A 21,640-nucleotide genomic window follows, 5' to 3' on the forward strand; every position below is an offset into this window, starting at 1 on the left:
GTTTGTTCCTCTAATCAAGCTTTCCAGGTCGATGTGTTCACCGCAGTGTGTTTATTCATGCTTCATCCAATTTAGATAGAAATAGTTATCGCATGTCTATTTAAGACCATTCTTTAAAAATAAGAGAAGAACCTGTGAAAAATCTTCAGATTTTACCTCCCCGTAGCTCTGGCAAGTTTTGGTCCAAACGTGGTGGTTTTTACTTCAGTGCACACAAGTTTTGAAGGCAGGAGTGGGACAAGGAGAAAGCTGCACGTCACATCAGGGCATTAATCCCGGCTCTTCCTTTAGGACTGTCATCCTGGCAGCCAGGGGAGAGGTTTTTCTCTCTGTGCTGCTGTTTAAAAAAGGGAATGTGAGCAGCACCAGACCCATGTGGCAGGCGAGGTGCCGCAGGCAGCGCTGCCAGGACTCCTGCAGGTACACGGGGCAGAAGTGAGCACTTCAAAATGCTTCTCAACACAAGTCCCAGGGCTTATTTCATTGCCTTCCCAAAGCCTGGAATCAAACACGGAGTGTATCGGATGTCTCCAGCAGCAACTCAACTCATGCACTCTTGTAAATCTCCCTCATAATCCCCCTGCTGCTGACACTTTATTAGCCAGGCATTCCGGGCTGCGCTTTACTGGGGCACCTCTAAGTGATTGCAGATGGGAGCGCTGTGCTGGGTTCAGATGTGCTACCACAGAGCTCTCTTCATATTTTCCATGCTCTGCCTCCTTTGTCAGATTGGTTTTAACCCTGTTGTGTTCAGGATGTTTCCTACCTCAGCCGAGGTGCCGAAGGTGGATGGGACACCAGGGTGTTTTCATGGATGTGAGGGTACTCCTCTCTGCTGATCCAGGGAAACTTAAAAGCTCCCTGCATTGAATCTCCAGCAAGAACTGCTGGACAGGGTGAGGAGATGTGTCAGTGTTCCAGAGGGAAGCTGGGAATTGCGCAGAGCTGCCCAAAGCAGCAGAGATACGAGGTGATGAATCCACACCACGGCGTTCACGTGCTCAGCCACAGCTCCGCTCTCAGCAGGCCCCATTGGTGCACAGAGAGAGCCACTGGCTGAGACAGAGGAGATTTCTGGATTAAAAGTCCCTGTGAATGCCATGTTAACAAAAATACACTGCATCCAGGCCGAAATCGGGGTCTCTGCTCCGAGCTGCCCCATGTTTTCAGCTCTGGAGGATGAAATGTGGTTTACCTGCAAACCTTCCTGCTGTGGTGCCTGCAGTGAGGACAGCACAGACAGCACTGCCTCGTTTCCCATCCAGGATTAACCCAAATATCACTGCACAGCTACAGCAAAACACTGGAAAATCACTTTTTTTATCTCCTTGTGCCTTTCAAAGTTGAGCACAGGCCGGAATTCTGGGCTGCCCAACTGGTCTTTCAATTTTACGTTGCCAATCCTGCCTAATGAGCACAGGATCCATAGTGTTGGGCTGGAAGAACTGTAATTCCCACATTCTTAGCAAAGAGGAGTGGGCAGCACCCACAGTGTTAATTTTGTTTCTCAGTTCAAGTGAAAAGCAAATCGAAGCTGTGCACTGCTTGTTTTTCTGAAATCATAAATGTGACATGGAATGTGTTTATCCCTGTGATGACCTTGCTCAATGGAGGTAATGGGAATTACAGATGGTCTCTGCAGTGCTTCAGAATTAACAGCTTTTTGTGAGGAATGGCTTTTAGGATTTCAGGTTGGAAAAGCAATGCTGGTTAAAGGAAGTGGTGTTAGAAAATCCCCAGAGATGAGCAACATTTGCAGTACTACCCAGTGAATCTGTTGTCCCAGCATATTCAGAATCTTAAAGAAGGAATTTTAAACATCAAGGCATGGCACCTGTGTCTTTTGAACCATTAATTTATTTAATTGCTTTGCCTGAGAAATGTTTGCCACAGCCATTGAAACAATGTAAGGCAGGCTCATAATTGCTTAGTGAAATGTATACGTGTTTTTATAACAGCTATTTTCCAGAAGCTCTGATTTCTCTGGTTAAATTGAGTGTAATAAAGACAGCGAGTCTGTGACAGACAAGTTGTGGCACCTGTGTTTCCAGATGGGACACAGGAGGAAAACTTTGCTCATCCTGACTATTAACTGAGCTCTACGAACCCACATTGCCCAGAGTAAACAGGTGCCTATCAAACCATAGCTCTGGGAATTCCTCTTGTGATTCATGCTTTTTCCATCCATCCAAACAAGCTCTGCTAAGCTGCTTGACTCCATAAACTGGACTGCACAAGTAATATGATGAAAAGCATCATAATTTATATCCCAAAGAACATATGTCTTCCATATTGATACGTTAGCAAGTCCCAGATTTTGGCTCCATGGTTTGGCCAAGTTAGGCACTTGTGTTGCTGTGGTTAATGTGAATTTGTTCTCTACATATGGGCAGCAGTTCTCAGCAAGACTCACGGCATTATCATGGAGGATTAAATTCACATAAATTAAACATGCAGCCAACGGTGGCTCTTTTATTAGGAGAACATTGTTTGTGCGTGATTACAGCCAGATTTTCAAAGGAAATCAGCTCCCAGCTAGACTCCAGAAGGAGCAGGCTGATTTTTAAAGCAATTCAACGTTTTGGATGCTGAGCTCCTGAACATTTGGCCATGAGGATCATTCTATTCCATCACTCCCTTCACCATAGCTCATGGTGATATATTGGCTGTGAGATCTTCAGACATTCCTTATGATCCCAGATTTTGCTTTCCATGAAGACATATTTCTTCAGGCTGAGAAGGGAAAAACATTTTTCAGTGTTGCAGGAAATCAGGGAGCTTGTTGTATCTTCTCTGTTCTTATGAGATAAGTGCTTCAGATCTCTGTAACCAAAGGTATTTCTGGTGTTGTGAGCTGAGTATTTTATAGCTCACAGCATCAGTTGTCCTACCAACTTTCTGGACCAAATGTATATTCTAGAGCTATAAAGAACAGAAGAAGATTGAACTCTTGCAATGAGTTGCTTTAAACCATGAAGGTTTGTGCTGCTGGTTAGCAGAACTCATCATCTGCATGTCAATGGTCTTTAAGAGTTCTTAATCACTGACAATTCTTCTTAAGCTGGAAAGACAAAAACTTTGCGTATTTGGTGTGAAATATTCAGCTCTATTTTTTTCTAGGCTGTGGTTTCTTTAATATTCTCTTTTGGAAGCAGAAAATTTCTGGTAAGATGGGAATTTGCCTCTATAGGGAGCATCTCATTGAGGTCACACCTCAAGTGCTGTGTCCAGTTCTGGGCCCTTCACTTCAGGAGAGACATCGAGGGGCTGGAGTATGTCCAGGGAAGGGAATGGAGCTGGGGAAGGGTCTGGAACAGCTGAGGGAGTTGGGAAGGGGGCTCAGCCTGGAGAAAAGGAGGCTCAGGAGGGACCTTGTGGCTCTGCACAACTCCCTGACAGGAGGGGGCAGCCAGGTGGGTGCCCAGGACAAGAGAAAATGGCCTCAAGCTGGGCCAGGGGAGGCTCAGGGTGGACAGCAGCAGGAATTTCCCCATGGAAAGGGTGCTCAGGCCTTGGCAGGGGCTGCCCAGGGAGGTTTGGAGTGCCCATCCCTGGAGGTGTCCAAGGAAGGGCTGGAGGTGGCACTTGGTGCTCTGGGCTGGGGACAAGGTGGGGATGGGGCACAGGATGGACTTGATGATCTCAGAGCTCTTTTCCAACTTCAGTGATTCTGTGATCTCTTAGCAATTTGTCAGTGCATTATGGACACCTACATGTGGCAGATGTGAATGATGGCAGTGCAAAGGTAAAAAGTCACATAATCCATCTTGTTGAGGTATTTTTGAGGCTTGGGGGGGGAGAGTATTTCACATGACTGAGCTTCAGTCCTGCAAGATATTACAAACAGGTCCCCAGCATAATGGATCTTAATAAATCTGCTTCCTTAAGATTTTCCATCATTATTGTTGGATCTACTTTTGCTCTCATGTCAGCAGAAAATGGGACAAGAAGTTTGAGGTCCTGCTATACCTGGGAAACAGATGCAAAACTGCCTTGCTTATTTATGCAAGTTTTAATCAATGATTTCACACCTGAGGAACACCTCCAAAGCCCAGCATCTGCCACATCAGCAGATCAGAAAATGCCATGTTCCTATGGAAGAATCTCAAAATAAGAATTATTTTCCAATTTTTGAAGCCTTTCTTCCCATTTCCTGCTTTTCTTTCCCCCCCTGGCCCCTGTTGAGAAGCGTTGGGTAATGCCTAACCTAAATGTTGCTTTAGTCACACACCAGCAGTCACCCAGTAACCATCGAGCATTATTAAACTGCCGTCTTTTCTCTTTGGGCTCCATCAATTATCAAGACTGATGGGGGAAAAGTTCAGCCAAGGTTAGAGCCTGTGTGTGTCTCTGGCCCACGGGGAGCTCTGTATCATTGCTCTGAGCCAGCAGAGAAGGCACTGTGGGTTTGGTTGCTCCTGGGGCCATAAATCCAGGGAATGCGCAAGTTGCAGTGATTCTCGACTCTCCCTGTAGGAATAAGGAGGGAAGGAGGAGAATCACCAGCTAATGTCAGCGAAAAGCTTCTCAGAGCAGTTTTCTAATCTGCAGTACCTCGTTAAGTTTGTCCCTAAATCTGCCCATTTCACCCTTATTTCTTCGCTCTTGATTTACAATTCCTTTTGAGGTGTTTTCTTCTTTTCTGCGCATTTCTCATCCCGTCACTGTCATGGCTCTTCAATTTGGCTCTGGTTCCACCAGAAAATCCCTGAGCCCCAAGACTCTGAGAATGATGAGGATCAGGAAGGGCTGAAGGGGAACAAAGTGAGAGTGGCACTTCAGCCCTTGTGCCAATGCCCTTCCCAGCCTTGCAGCTCTGTCCCTCACCTCTGGTTCTGCTGGAATTATGGATCTGGGAGCACATCAAACCCACTTCCATACAGCTCTGGAAATAGAAAGGGGCTTCTTTGATGACTTCAGGTATCCACCCTCCAGGTATTACATTTTTTATAAGTGGTGTGGCTTTTACAGTTAGTGCAGAATTTGGCTGTAAATTGGAAGGTACTTCCAGGTCTGCACAAAGAGATTCCAGCTTCCACCAGGTTTACCCTCACCTGGAGATGGAGTCTGGTTCTGCCAGCCTGTGTTTGGCTGCACTCTGGCTTCTACCACATGACTTGAAGTAATAAATGGGATGGGATTGCATAGAGTCAGAGTGAAGAAAACAAATACCCATTTTGAAGTCTTAGGGGACTGTCTATTATTATAATGAGAAAGTGGAAACCTAATTAAAACAAAGGTTATGAAAAGCAATTTCACAATTTCCTTTTATTTGCCAATAAAAACATTAGATTATATATGACAGCCTAGCGTTTGCTCAAAAGCCAGAATCCCAAATGTCTCAATATGAAGATGTATTGGTAGAAAATATTTAATCTCATCCAGCCTTAAATTCAGATGTGAATCATGAATTCCTGCAAATTTCCCTTAACAGCTGTATGTTAAAACCTTTCCCAGCTGTTGTAAGTCTGTTCATTTTTCAAAGTTATTAAAGGATACACCCCCTCTAGTAATTCTCAGATCGTGGTGAGACACAAAAGGTTTATGTATTTCAACAGAAAGCTATTTTGCATTTACAGTTCTGCACAAGAGAAGGGCTTGTTATTTCCCCTGAGGCTGATCAATACTAGCAGGAATAAAAATGGTGATAACTTCGAAGTGTTCTTTGAAAAATTTCCAGGACTTCAAACTCTGAACAAAACGTAAATGCAAACAGAAAGTAAGTTGAATTAAGTAAAATGTGATTTGAAAACTTCTAACAATCACGCTTGCCAAACTCTGTAAGCCCTTTTTAATGTGACTGCAGTGACTTGAACTGGATCAGAACAAGCAAAGCAAGGAATCCACAAGAACGAATTCATTTAATGCAGGGAGAAGGTCCTTTCCTGACTTTGTTCCAAGCGCAATCAGCTGCCAGCTCTTCAACCAGCCCAGCCTGCTCCAGAATGGAATGAACACTTTGGGGGATGGCACTTGGAATTCCCTGAGTCCTGAGGTTTTTGATATAAAGGATTTCCCTTCTAAGGACAGACACATCCAACCAGGAATACACAGATTTTCATCATTTGGTGAACAAAACCATATGGGCTTGAGTTTGTGAAAAATAGTAAAGTTGCTGATTTTTGTTTCTTGCCTTTGAAGTTATTCAACAATTATTTCCTAACTATTTAAAAGTACTTTTTTGAAGAAGCATTTGCCAAACTTAGCAGAAACTGGTGCGCTGTCCCCGTATTTGAGTTTCGCACTATTTTTTTTCCTGTGAAGCCCAATATAACAATGATTCCCATTCATTAAAAGCACCATCATTTTTCTTCATTGAAGAAAGAAAACCTAAACTCTAAAACATTGATCTTGTCAGACATTTGATTCTGTCATCCTCTCTTCTCTTATCCAGAGCTTTGAGGGCATATGAAATTATCTCCTTAAAGCAGTAGTTCCTCCATATCTCTGGGCTACAAGTAACCATTTTGTTTATGCAATTGCTGCTGATTTTATCTCTATCAGTGCCTGGCACTTCCTCGAATAAGCACGCAGATTGTGTGTTGTGTCCCTGAAAAGGAGCAATATAATTGGTGATCACTTGAAAAAAGTTTGGTTTAAGCAAATTGCTTCACTCAAAGGGAATCGCTGGGTAGAATCAGTTTTCCAGGACAATATCCAAGTGCTTTTACCCACAAAGCTGTTCCTTCTTTAAGGTTTTGCCTCATCTATTAGAGAGTTTCCCCAACTGCAGCAAATGATGCAGAGATCTTAGAGGCCACTCCTTGCTTTGATATTCAGCCCTGCTGTTTTGTGCTGGGTATCAATAAGGCAGCTGTGCTGTGGTCTGTACCTACAGAGCAGCTCAGAATGCTCACAGAAGCTCTAAAACTCTTTTTTCCTTACTTTGAGTGTTCGACTTTGCAGCCTCAGTAACCTCTGAGTGTGGGAAGCAGAGGTGATTTTTCTTTTTTGGCAAATTTCCTGGGTAAACGAAAAATGCAGGAAAATCAGAGTCCTCATGGTGTGGGTGGGAGGGGCATCCATTGGGATCTGCCACCTGAGCCAGCAGCATCCCTGAGAGCTGTAGGATTCCAGCATCCTTTGCATGGACCAGGATTAGAAGGAGATGAGACGTTTGTTGGTTTTTTATATTTTTTTGGGAGCAGGGACCAGGAGTCCAGAAGTGAAGGAGAACCAGGGTGTTTCCAGTGAGAACAAACTCTTTATTCTCCTCCCTCACCCCTGCCCCTCCAACAGCTCCAATCCAGGATTATTCAGGTGCATTCACCCAAATGATGGGTGTTCATTGTCAATGAGTCACTTAATTGGCTCCGTATGACTGCAGATAAAATGCCCCAGTGTGTTACAGTGGCAGCAACAGAGCCATGATGCTCTGAGGACACAGCAAGGCAGGGCTGGCAGGTAAAGCCAATGGTTTTTTTATCAAGCCAGCTGATGCAATTGGAATAATCTCCCAGTTGCACATAAATGAGGTTTTATCTTATCCAGGAAGTGTTCCAGCTGATTTAAAGTTGTTCAGAAATAATCTGCTTAATCAAGGCCAGAATGCTTAGTACCATATAAAATAGATCCCTATCTCTGCAAATCTGATCACTGGTTTATTCTGGTTAGAACTTAATCCATGACACACAGTTTGTATTTTGTCTGGAGGAACAGCCCAGTAGCCACTCTAAGCCTTTTATTAGCCTGGGTTAGAACTCATGGATTTCACGTATTTTCAGTCTGTGGTCTCCAGAATAGGTGGTCTGGACTTCCTGGTGTCCACACAAGTTCTGGACACCGGGCTGTTGTCCCTTAGTCCATCTGTGTCCTGACACCGTTTTTCACTAAAGAGAAACTCAGATGGTTCCATCCCTGGAGGTGTCCAAGGAAGGCCTGGACGTGGCATTCAGTGCTCTGGACTGGGTGCCAAAGTTGGACTCAATGGTCTGGGAGGTTTTTCCAACCTCAGTGATTCTGTGAACCATCATCTTTCAACCCTGGCTCTGGACTCTGTTCTGTTTAGGCAGAAAAATCTGTCTACAAAACAGTTTCCAATGGAGCTGTGTCCATTAAGGGGGTTAAGGGTGTCCACTCTCAGGATCTAGCTTAAATCCACTTTGAATTGAGTTGGATGGTTACTAAACTGATACAGAAATCAACTGGATGCCAAATGGCCACTTGAAATTACTGGAAATTCGAGTGGAGTGCGTTAAAACCCCCAAAATTGTAGTATCCTAAATAGTTCCTTCTGAAAAAACAATATTCTGCTCTGTTGACAAGCTGACAGACTGAAACAGGCTCCAGTAATTTCAGTATCAGTGGCATTATGTCATGTAACTGCTGCAAACGTCTTCAAACAAATTTCTGAATGCAAACAGGCTCATGGAGCAAGGGGGCAGGTAAAATGAGAGAATAATCTGGGATTACTGAAACAAGCCCTGCAACTGTCAAACCCTGAGGAAAGAGAGAGCTAACACACTTCATCCAAACCCTCCCATAAAAGCTGTGGGTAATTAGAGGCTTAGATTTATTGAAAACAATGAAAAAAAATCATAATTACCTTTACATATTTTTCATTCGCTGTTAGAAAGTGATCCCAGTAATTTGGTGTTCAGTGAGCAGGGTGCGTTTTGCATTGTTGTTCCTCCACTTCGCCCTTCTGAGCAGAAGTGCTCCAGGGGAACCCTGTTGAACAGGTCTGTTCTTTTCCTTTTTAAATCTTGCAGCAATTAGCAAGCATTTCACGGCCCATTTCAGTCCCATAATGTGACTTGGCAAAATGGTGCCCAGCTCAGAAGGGTTGCAAACACATCCTTGTTCTAGATGGGAAAGGTTTCCTTCAAATGAATAAAATCACCCTCAACGGAGAAGGATGTTGCCTTCTCAATTATTTTTACCCAAACGAGAAACTGATCCTGGGAAAAGCCCCTGTTAGAAATCTCTGTGAAAATCATTGCACAGCAGAGGGGAAGCTCAGAAACCTCTGTGAAAGTCATTGCACAGCAGAGGGGAAGCTCGGAAAGCTCTGTGAAAGTCATTGCACAGCAGAGGGAAGGCTCACAAGAAACCTAATGATCCCTCTTGTGCACGAGTGGATGATGAAGGTGGAACAAACCAGCAAGAGCCCATGAGGGCAGACACCCAAGGCCTGGGGCAGAGCTGGGGCAGCCCAGCCATATGAGAAGTGGTCATATTTCAAAATAGGCAAGTCCAGCATAATCCTGTTTATGAAATGCAGGTGGAGGATAATTCAGAGTTTGTGGTTGGAGCTTTAAAACTCATTAAGTTTTGGTTCTGCACTCAGCGCAGACCGACTGCCTCCTTGTACGTCAATACCGAGATGCTCTGAGCAAATGGGGCTGAAGTTTCCAGCTCTGGGGTTCTGATGACTGAGTGCAGGACAATTCTCCCCTCTGGAATCTGTCAGCATCCTGCAGCCTGGATAACCTGAGTGATTTGGTTTTCCAGCCTCAATGCACGTCTCCTACGCCAGGCGTTTTATGACTTTCTCCTGAGTGAGAGCAATGTGGTTTGGAAGATAAGATCTGCCTAGGAAAGAGCTACCAGCGCTGGGATACGACAGCGAAACTTAAGAAATGCTGACAGATGAAAAATATTTTGTTCTTCCTTTTCTAAATCCTGTAGCAGTTCAGATCTGTCCCTGTACCTGTCCTTCCTTCCTGGGGAGCCCTGGTAGCTTTATGCAAAGCGGAGGGTCTGTGCCCTGTCCCTTTGTCATGCTGGAGGTTGAGGTTACAAATTTCCTCCCTGATATATAAAGATGCCACCACAGAAATGTTTCTGGAGACGCTGCCCAGAAATAACTGCACCATCAGACTTTTAGGGACTTAGATTTTTTGGAGGGGTCACAACACAGGCTGGGGGAATCACGGAATGGTTTGGGTTGGAAGGGACCTTAAGGATCATCTCATTCCACCCCCTGCCATGGGCAGGGACACCTTCCACTATCCCAGGTTGCTCCAAGCCCCGTCCAACCTGGCCTTGGACATTTCCAGGGATGGGGCAGCCACAGCTTCTCTGGGGAACCTGTGCCAGGGCCTGCCCACACTCACATGGAAGGATTTCTTCCCAATATCCCATCTAATCCTACTCTCTGTCAGTGTGAAGCCATGCCCCCTTGTCCTGTCACTCCAGGCTCTTGTAAAGAGTCTCTCTCTGTCTTTCTTGTCAGCTCCCTTCAGGTACTGGAAGGGGCCAATTAGGTCACCCCAAATCTACTGCCTTCCCTTCAAAAATGGCTTTTCCCCCAGCCCTGCAAAGCCTGTCTTTCTGGGATTGATGAACAAGCAAAACAAAAAATCCTAGTCTTCAACTAGAGAATAATTTATGAATATTCTTGTATGGGAGATGGTATGGACAGAATAGGAAGGGAGGAAAAAATATCCCAAGTGGCAGATGAAGGCTTAAATTCACAAAGGGGTAGGATCTTACCACCATTAGTGTTGTTAGCCTGGAGGTTTGGGATATTCATTTGGAGAGGAATGCTGCTGGTGCTGAATACGTCAGACTCTCATTGACTTCTAAACCCAACGATGTTGTTCTTCAAACAAGCATGACATGCTCAGAGAGTGCCACAGATTTAGGTCAGATGGGGAGGAAGAGGAGCTCTGGCTGCAAGTTTGGGGTTTGCTCTCACTGAATGAGCTCGCTGAGATGTTTGCCTTTGCTTCAGCACCTGACTGTGCTGCTACAGAGCAATAAATGCAGCTCTTGCATAGTTCAGGAGATCTGAAAATGAGATCAAGTTTAATACATTGCACAACTCAGTTAAAAGGCTCCTACTGGGCTCCTTAATATTGGTCTGGAATAGCTACAGGGCAGCAAAGCAATCCTTTTGCGTTTGTTTTTCTGGATTTGGGCCTTCTGCTGCTTATGTTTTTGTTGCCATTTTCCAGCAAAACCAACGTAGAGCAGTGTAACAAAATTAATATGTGAATTACAGCACATGGGGAATGTTCTTTGTGGAACGGTGTCACCCTGATCCCCAGGGGGACAGGGGGATTTGTAGGGAAGGGGAAAAGCTCCCATCTGGTTTGCTGCTCCAGGAAAAGCGATGTCTGTGTGCCACTAGAGGGTGCATCAGCTGCAAACCTGTTACCGGAAACCGGGATTTTGCTCTGAAGCTGCTCTGTTTTGAGGCGCTGAAATTAATTTGAGCAGCCTCAACCATCTGATGTTTAGTTCTCAGCATCGTTCAGCTCACCTGAACCTGCCCGTGGTGGGTGGCTTTGTCAACAGCAGATAATTTATTTTGGCTCTCCCAATTCCACTTGCTTGCTATCTGTTGCAGAGCCCCAGGCAAAGCAAGATTATTTAAATGTATTGGATACAAGGATTTGCTCTTGTGGCAGCAGAGCCTCGGTGTCTCAGCTCCCTTTGCTCCTTTGCTGGTGGGATGAACAGCCAAGAGTTGAGGGCAGAAGGTGGAGATTTGCTGAACTCAATCCAAAATGAAGCAGATTGGGAATTTCAGCTGCCTGTTCTCCTGCTTGTCTCAGCCTAGAAAAGTCCTGGAGCAAAGCATCCTTTCCTGTCTGCACCTCCCTGCCAGACAGATCTTCATCTTTTGCTTTCAGGAATTGTATTTCTTGGAGGGTGGCATGTTTCTGTTTATCCAAGGAAAGATTATTACAGCTTACAGTACTGAAAGCAAATGGGAAAGTTTACACTCAGGAAGAAAGCTTATAAAGCCATTTCGAGTAATATCTGACATGTAAATTCTCCCAGCCCAATAGGTCTAATTAGTTCCTATTTTAAGCAGCCACATTAAATAATCCTGTTCATAAAACATTCTAAGCCCTACCTGGTTCTCTGCACTGTGCTCCATCCAAAATACCCAAAGTTAAGAGGCAGAAGGGTAGAATAATTCTGGTTTGATGCCACCAGTCTACTTGTGCTCCTGGCTCACAGCACAGATTCACCAAAGGCCCTGTTTGGCTCCTCAAACAATAATAGGTGGTGTTTATGTGGTAAATGCAGCTCTTTTCCCCTCCAACACATTGTGGGAAGGATTGTGCCCTTCCCTGGGTGCTCTAAAAGCCATGGGGCAGCCAGGACAGAACTGCTCTGATGTTCTGACAGCTGCCCTCCCTGAGACCTGCGAGATGAGGAGCACAGGTAGGTGGGAGGACAGAACTGCAGGTAAGTCCTGGCTGATGCTGCAAGTGCTGGGGAGCAGGGGGAGGTGTACCTGGGACTGCCTAAGCCTTGGTTCATGGATTTTGTGTCTTTTTTTCAGCCTCAGATGTGGTAACACAAGTCCTGGAATGGCCTGGCTCCTGTCCTGGGCCCCAGCACTGACCCCTCACTGTCCTGGCCAGAGCCCAGCAGCCAAACCTCACTAATTTGGCTGATTTGGATATTCCTGTCCCTTGAGGTGCAGGTGGGAGCTGCAATGTCCAGGTGGCCTGGCCCAGGGAAAATGGGTGACTCAAAACATAGATTCTTAACAGATTAGGAGCACAAAGCGAGGTGCAGGGAGTGTCAGAGGGAGTTCAGTGCCTCACAGGCCTGCTCTACACACAAATATCCCATCAGGGTTGCTTTTCAGGATGGGTATTTTCCCATCTGGAAGACTTTTACTGCATTCCCCTGCCCTAAGCAGCATTTCAGGGTCTGTCCCAGGAGGTGCTCGGCTTTCTGTGGGTGCACAAGTGCAGTTTGTGCTGCAGCTCTGTGTGAGTGTGCAAAATGACACAGAAGGGCCTTTACCCCGTGCTCAGGAGCAGGCAGGACCCCCCAGCTCCTCCTCTGAAACCATCCTCTGTTAGAGCCGAAATCCAGCAGTAGATGGCACCAGCAGGATGGAAAAACGGGCTTTAAACTCCTGTAATGCCTCAAAATTCCCCAATTGTTTCCCAAGACACAGACAGGTCAACAAAAAGCCAAGGCACCGGATCCTGGCAGAGGTGAATCACCCGGAGTGGCCCAGGGTGTCCTTCCCAGGACTGGGGACAGACCAAGGGAAGCAGGACACGGATAACACACACACGCTTCCAGTTTACATGCACATAGGCAAGCAGAGGAAACTGCTGGGAATTCCCTACAAACTGTACACTGCAGGCTTCAGCGATGCTGTACTGGGAGGATTCCTGCTGCTGTCTTTCCTAGCAAATGAATCCAAGCTGAATTTCTGCCTCAGATATTTCCTATGTCACACCTGTGGCCATGGGGATTATTTGATACAGGTGGAGCTCACAGGAGTCTATTTGTTAAGGTTTTTGTACTACAGAACTGTGATTTCAGATGGATAAATAATTGTATAAAATACTGAAGAAGCTCAGATAAGCCAAACCAAGACGCTTCATGCTGTTCTGGAGTCTGTGCTTCTTTCTTTCATTTTGGACACACACAGGAAAAAAGTGATCACTTGGATCCATATCCTGCAGTATTTGAAGTGAAGGAGACAAGGACAAATTAACCAGCTCTCGTTCCTGTCCTTTCCTACCTAAATATGATCTCAGGGCACTCAGAAATGGTGATAGAAGGAGACACAGAGTGAGGGTGCTGCAGTTAAAAAATCAGCCCCCAGTTTTAGCCACCCCTTTGGGAAGAGTTGCTGAGTGCAGGTTTCAACCACAGCAAACTGCATTTCTGATCTGCTCCCCAGAATTATTCGTTGTTTCCATTTCGAGCACGTAACACAATGCAGATTTTAGAGGGCGGTGCAGATGGTATTAAAAGATGCTTTTTTAGCTGTAGCTGCCACCAAATGGCCTCTATTTAAACATTTTCATTTTCTTCAGAGCCTATCTGCCACTTACATGCCCCTGTAACTTGTTGCTGAAAGTTTTTCTGTGCAGCTCTTTAACCTGATGCCTCCAAACTTGCTCTGGTGTGGGGTGTGATTTCATTTGCAGAGTGGTCTGACCATCATGTCTGAAGGTCCCTTGATAAACTCCATACTCAACAGGGTGGACACTATATTTTTAATAGAAATAGTCATTAAATCGTTCAGTGAACAGCTTTGCAGTGGCTGTGCTCCAGAGATAGTAGGAGGAATATTAATGTGGCAAGAAAAGGGTCTGTTTCTCCAAAGATTGTACAGAAGGGGAAGACCTTGTTTTCTAGAGCTCTTTAACAAAGGTGTTTTCAGCAAGAATTGCAAATCAGCCACTCTTCCTTGGAGGCAATTTGCATATCATTAGCCTTCCGGGTTGTTAATTGTTTTCACCTAGAGGAGGTGGAAGAGTTCAGTCTTTGTTTGGAAAATGACAACGCTTTCAGCAGGTGGCACATTTTATTTGTGATAGATGATACAATTTTTTTTAACATTTTCTGTGAACTGCTACTAATTTTGATGGAGATGATGATGCCCTTTCAAAAGAAAATTGAGACCTTTCCAGTAGCTCACTCAACATTTAATTTCCTTGTATTTCTTTGTATGTGGCTTTTTCAAATAAAATAAATATTTTCCTTTTGTGTCTTTCTTCTCTTCCCTCCCTCCAGCTCCCAGGATAAAATGTGGCACCACACCCTGCAATAATGTTTTCATGATCACCTTTGTAAGGCTGGAACTTCGCAAGAATTCAAGAAAAAGACTGAAAATTCAAAAGGCTTTTAAAAATCTTTGTCCATGTTTGAAACTCTGATGTCCTGTTTGCATTTCTCTATTTATTGTGTGGGGTTGAGGGAACTTTTGCAGCACAGAACAAGGCAGAGAGGAAGAATGGATGCACAGGCTCAGGGTGTGATGGGGATGACCCCAGCAGGTGCAGTCTGACCTTAGTTCATCACTTTATCCACATGGCTCTGGCTGTGATGGGTCTGTGATGTTATCCAAGTGTCTTTACGAATTTTGGTCCAGGGGCTAGATTTTGTGGAGCCAATTTGGGTTTCTCTAAACACACTTGAAGTGTCTCAATACCTGATGCACCTGGACCAGCACAAGGGGTCTGTGCTTGAAACAATGAGCTGGGAAGGACAGGTAGGGGAATTCAAAGATGCTCAAATTCAAAAATCAATTCAAAATTCAACAAAGTTCAGGGGACGAGAAATAAACCCTTTAAATTCCTGTTGATGCATGGACACTTCTGGTTTTGCTCCTTTTACTTTGGGATTTCTCCCCATGCTGACCTAAGGCTTGTGTGTGACTTCAGAATAGACACAGCACAACCTTTGGTGGTTTCTTACTCTCTGGTTTTTTTCAGCAACACAACTAACGGTGCATTAATCTTTGCCTCACATTGATTAAAGTGTTAATTAGTGAGACTTTTACTGGAATGAAGTTGGAACTCATGCCAGCAATTAGTTCTGCAGTTGCTCACACCTTTTTGGTGTTAGTTGGAAATAGTCATGAGTCGTCTGACACCTCTTCTACTTTTGTTGTCTTAAAGATAAAAAATAATACGAGAAACTGCCCTTTTGGATCTATTGTGTTCATCAGAAGAAGAAAATGACACATTCTCCCCCTCTCTCTCACTGTCAAATCTTCCTCCCATCATCAACCACCACAGGGAGATTTTATTTATTTTATTTATTTTATTTATTTTATTTATTTTATTTATTTATTGCCTCAAGTGTTGAATGTCTCAAAAAGAAATATTTTATTGCTCTCCAAAGATTGTCAAGCCTGTGACTTGTTTCATAAATCTGCCAACATTAACATCTGGGAGCTTTTGCCACTGACACCATTTAAGTCTTTACTTCTTTTAGTGATCAACTACCAAGTTATTTATTTCCATAGTTACACGTGTCTGGCTTTGCCACAGCTCCCAGTTACATTTTCTGGAGATTATTGCACTGGGCTGTACATTACCTCCTTGGATCAGCTTAATTTTCGGAGCCTACTGGTCTGTGTGTGAGTGAATATTTGCCACATATGATAAAATATGGAAAACATCTGGTTGAAGTAGTCCAACAAAAATCCGAACATCTGGAAAATATTGGTAAAGAAGCTAATTAAGTTTGTCAACTTACAAATTGTTCTAGCAGGAAGTATTTAGGGGTAGCAGATAATTGAGATTTCATTCCTCTGGCTGCTTGTCCTTGCCTTTGTTTATTTTAGTACCACTGGAAGGACTATTTTACTTCCAAATCCTCCTCTGGACACAAACCGGGAGAGAGTTACCAGGGCTGTGTTGCAGCAGGTTACACTCGCAGTGGGAGAAAAGAATGCTGGAAATAGACTTTGGTTCCTGTTGTCTTCTGTTTTAACCACTTTAAAAGACACCAAGATGACACTGAACTGTGCCGTAAATCAAAAAAAATTTGCTGAAAGTCCTTGCAAGGAGTTTCAAAGATAAACCCAGACTTTTCCTTGAGTTTCAATGCTTCCAGATAGTTGTTTATTGAGTCTTATCAGAGGAGCAGAGCCACTAGCATGACCCAGGTACAGCACAGAGCACAGAAAGCAGGAGTGAAGGCTCTCTATCAAGATTTACACAGCCTTTTAAAGATATTTTAACCAATAGTTACTAAAAACGTACATTATTTTCACTTTCCTGCCAATTATTCAGTAACACGGGCAGGAACTGCGGAATTCTCTATCCAATCATTCCAAACTACTTTTACTGCAGAACATGGAGCAGTAGAAGAAGGAGAAGAAGGTTTAGAGAACAACAACAATCCTCCATTTTGATATTTTTTACTCTTATCTATTTATTACAAAGAGAAGCCCAAAACCTCTAAATTTTTCACCCTGTGACAATCCTACATAGTAGTCTATCACCTAATTCACACCACTGTATTTTCTAGTTCTTGTCTGACTGTTGGTAATTTTTTCCAAGGTTGGAGGCTACAACAGTGTTGTTCAGGGGGGTAAGACCCCTTAAAAACAGGCAGAGAAATATTCTCGGCACTCTGGGTTCCTACATCAAGGTATCTTCAGTTTCCAAACATCCTGATGAAGCTGTCTCATCCTCTCAGCTGAAGGCTTTGCTGCTGTTCCTCAGCTCTTCCACAATTTGCACTTGGCCCAGGCAGGGATGTTTTTTTCAGGGGAAACTTTTGTAGTGGCTCCACCTAACACTGAACCCATGAGGTTATTGAGAATATCTGCATTTGGCTTCCAGAAAATACCTAGAACTTGAGCTTTCTCTTCAAAATATTGCCTTGCTCAAAAAATCCAAGACTGGGCAAACACTTCTTTCTCATAAAAACCCTTTTTTTGTGTGAGAGAGAGATTTCCACAAGCCATAATGCATTGAGACCTCAGTCATGACAGATATTTGTAATTTTTTCTCTGAGGGCAGGAGACAGCTCTGATTTAGTTTTCCAAATATTAACTCAAAGCAAACAAGTATCTTTTAAAAAGTCAAAGCCAACGCTCAACGCTTAAGGGGGAGGAGAGGCACAGAACAGTTACATGAAGTTACATTACGGCCTCAGATAAACCCTTGACCATCACGCCATTAAAAACTACGCCCATATTCATTTCTAAAAGCCTGCCTATTACTTTCTCCTCATTTCCTATCAGCGTTCTTCATTTTGCAGGGTAGTGATTTGCTCTGCTTAAGTCTGACCACATCTTGCCTAGCTCAGGGCCTCAGTGAAAATGAAGCTTTTGTCACCATGAGTAACACCCCTTAGATGTAAAGAAATTAAACATTAAGGGCTTTGCAGTGTTACTCACACAAAAGAGAAGATATTAATGAATAGGCTCCTTTGAAAACACCCTTCTGCAGCTAAACCTTTAATGACAAAGTCTTTCTTCGGAGTTTCTTGTTGAATTATCCACCAATCTATCTGTGAGCCTCCCGGCCCTGCAGAAACAGGGAAAATTTCACATTGAATAAAAGTAATTCCCACATGACTGCCTGTCCTACCCACCGAAAAAAAGGAGAGACATGAATAAATTAAGGTACAAATGAATTTAAACGTCAAGTTAGTAGTTCAAATACACAGCAGAATAGAAGAAATGCCTGTATTTGTCTCCAGCCGCAAACACCCTGGTGGCCAGATTTGACAGCAGTTAATTGAGCAGTAATTGTTATTAATGTCCCTTGTCTTTGCTGTCCACAGCAATTCTGGCTGTGCAGAGCTTGGGGAAGCAGTGAAAATTCTTAGGTTCCTTGAAGGGATTGGAAATGTTCTTTTCCCATATATTGAGAAATATGAGCGTGTTTGGAATGGGTTCAGTGCGTTAATTGTGACCATCAGCACTGTCTCTGTCTTTGATTTTCTCACCAGTGCTCTGGATCAGTGCTGGTTGTGCTCCTTTACTGAAGCTTTTAACCCAAAAAAGGGATTAATAACAAAACTAAGTGACGTTTGAGGGCTGCAGACCTGGCCACAGGGACCAGTGAGCCAAGGGGGGCTGCTGGTGACACCCAAAAATTCTCAGCCTCTGCCATGTGCTCAGGTGTCTCTTTTTGCTTTCAAGAGCTTTAGGAGAACTGGAAGGGCGTTGAGGGGAGAGTGGGGTGCTGAGCTTTCCCAGGAAAAATGTGCTGCTTCCAGAGAAGCTCCAAAGGTGGTGGAGCTGCATCTCCTGGGTGCATGTGAAGAAGTTGTTGAACACAAAACTTTGACTGACGTTTCCCACGGTAGAAGCATTTCTGTCATCTTTTCCCTGTGCTTTATCCTCTGTCTCTGTGCCATCGTTTTGTTGAAGGCTCTGCTGGGCAGCCTGTTTAGCATGAAATCAGAAAAAAACCCCCAAATACCTTTCTGCTTTCCAAATTCTTGTCAAAATTGGTTTAATTTTAGCCAAGGGCTGCAAAGGTTTCAAGAAAAACACACACACAAGCACGTGGAAGTTTCTACATGCACAGTGGGACTTTGTTATGGAACAGTTGGAAAGCGTAACAGTCCAATAATTCCCAGATTCTGAGGGATTAGAATTAGGACAGTGTGAGGTTTCCAGTAATGACAGAGCTGCTTGCTGGGAGGAGATTTTGACCTGCTTCTCCTCAAAGGCTGAAGGTATTTAAGGGAGATTTAGTTTATAGTTAATCTTAGATGTGCACAGCATAATTTCCCTTTTTTCTGTGCCGGCTGGGACTCTGCAATCCTCCGGTGCAAACTAACCCAGCCTTTCCTACCTCCAACCCTTCATGGGCCAAGTGGCTAATGAGGAAATCTGAAATTATGTGTAAAACCAGAGCAAGAATCTAAGGAGAAGGGCCAGATTTGGAGTTGGATCCTAACTGGGCTTGCTTTTCTGTGCTGGCAGCATTTAAAACATGCAATCCAGCTTGGTAAGTGCCGTCGTTGCAGCTGTAAGTCAAGCCCAAGTGACCAACTCTTCATCTGCAGGTAACAGTGGGGTTGGAAAGAACAGGCAGTGTTTGCAAATCTGGTCCCTGGATCGTTTTCACTTCTTTGAAAACACAAAAAAGAAAAAAAAGAAAACAAAGGAGGCTTAATCCCCAAGTGTAAAAGTGAACCTTCATGCTCACTTAAAGTCTGGGTCCTCATTGAGTCTCCTAAATAACTTGGGGGGGGAAAAACCCACAGCAAAACCTCTACTTTTATCTTTCAATCCTTCATTTCTAAATAAACATGAACCATATCCTTGGTAAACCCAACTTCAGGTTGGAGGCCAATCAAATAAATTTAAGTTACATTTCTGAAAGCTTCTTCGGTATTTAGTGTGAGAACCAAGATTTTCTATGTTTTCTGTGTATACCATCCTGCTTCTTTGACTCACATGTAACACAATGTATACATTTTTTCTTTCTATTACTTGAAATGACTTTTCATTTCTTTTGTTTTGCTTCCTTTGTTCCCTGTGGATGTTATCCCCTTGATAGAAATAAGAGAAATTCTTTTGGCTTCCTTTTGCCCTGTGACTCCTAATTATCCAATATTTGTACTTTTCCATCCGCTTCAGGATTGGTTGGGGCTTTTTCCCTCTCTGTATTTTGGATGAGGAAGAGCAGTTCTATAAAAATCTGTTCTTTGCCTGGAGCAAAATGGCTTGGATACACTGTTGGCTGCAGATCTGACGAGGAGAGGTTTTGAACCATCAGCAACTTTCCTAAAGCCGATATTTCCCTCTGCAGCAGGGAAACACTTTACACAAGGACTCAGATGCCCAGGCAATATCCCAGGTATGACAGCTTTCCTAAAAGTTGTTGTTATTTGAAGAGACAAATTAAAGCAATTGCTGCGAAAGCTGTGATGTCGATTGGAAATTCCAGCATCCAACTCTCTTTTCTATGCCCTTGGTGCTTGCCCACATCAGCTGGTGCCAACAGAGTGGCTCTCTAAGTTTTGGGGATCCCAATCAAATCTGAAAATTGTGTGTCCCCAGTAATCTCAGAATTATTAACATGACTAAAGGCAGGCCAGGGGAGACCCAGGGCTGCACTGGCACAACTTCCAGGAGAGAATTCTCAATGTTTTCCCTGTTACAAAACAGGGAAACATTTTTACTACAAAATGTAGTAAAAATAATCTCCCTTTTCCAGCTGCCAGGTGGTTGTGCTCCTTGGAAAACTGCTTGGAAATGTATTCAGCTCACTCCTTCCCAGCTGTGAGGAGCTGGAACCTGAACCCTCTAAGTCTGGTATTTGCTGAAATCACTGCAAAACCTTTCCTCCATCCAAGCTCCTCCCAAATTTCAGCTCAGGATCCACTTCCCATCAGAAGAGCCTTACTGGTCTCCACTGGTGCTCTGAGCTATTCAAAGACAATTCAGGGATTCTGAGATGCCAATTTGAAGGCTTTATGTACAAAATGCTTTCTGAAGAAGTGTTTCCTTTTCCAGACATCACAGATTTTTATAATAATCCTCAAATAGGGAATTTCCTCTGCCGAGCAGCTCCCTGGGAAGTTGGATGCTCTGGGAAGCAGCTCCCTGAGCACTGAGCACTCCTGACTCAGAGCAGGAGCCAGAAGGGTCATGGGGACCATGGAGGGCTCATTCCAGAGGGTTGTTTGGTTTCTCATAATATCCCAGCTTGGAAAGTTTGTAGATTTTGGAATCCAGGTAATTCCCCTCACTCCCAGTGTACACTCCTTCCCCCTACAGCCACCAACATCCAACTCCCTGCAAGAGGAGTATTTGGACTACGGGTTTATTATTTTCCTTGCTTATTTTCCATGCAGATGGCACAAGAACCAGACAGCCAGTGGGTCTGGAGTTTAATGTGAAAGGCTTTTTTTCCTCTTGGGAATATCTGGGTGTCAACCAGCAGCAGTGTGGGGTCTGTTTTCCACCAGGACTCCTCAGAAGGAACCAACCAGGAGAAATGTTTCTGTCTGCTCAACCCGTTCTGAAATCTCTATAAAATTAAAATGCAGACAGGAGCTGGAAATAAACATTTATGTACCTTCCCAGTCACACTGGACTTCAGTCTATCATAAACAATCACTGGAGCTATAACAAAGAAAAGCCCTGTACTATCAGCTGGTCCTCCCATGGAGGCTGTATCTGCCTCTTTGATTTGAATTTCAATGCTATTGTTTTGCGTGTGTTGAACTACAAAGGGAAGAAAAGCTTTTTGTTATTCCTCTTCATCAACTGATCTAATGCAAGAGGAAAATTACTGGTAATTATTTTTGCAGCAATTATGCTGGCCCAAACACCAGAAGTGCAAGCACATTCCTTGTTATTTATTACAGAAAGATCTCAAACCACAGGCTGCTTAGAATGCACAGCATTTCAATTCATGAACTTTGATGAAACTTATTTTAATATAGCTTTGTTTTCCTTATTAAATGACAGGAAAGATTAATTACAACAGAT

The sequence above is a fragment of the Corvus moneduloides genome, chromosome 15 (assembly GCF_009650955.1).
Source record: "Corvus moneduloides isolate bCorMon1 chromosome 15, bCorMon1.pri, whole genome shotgun sequence".
NCBI lineage: Eukaryota > Metazoa > Chordata > Aves > Passeriformes > Corvidae > Corvus > Corvus moneduloides.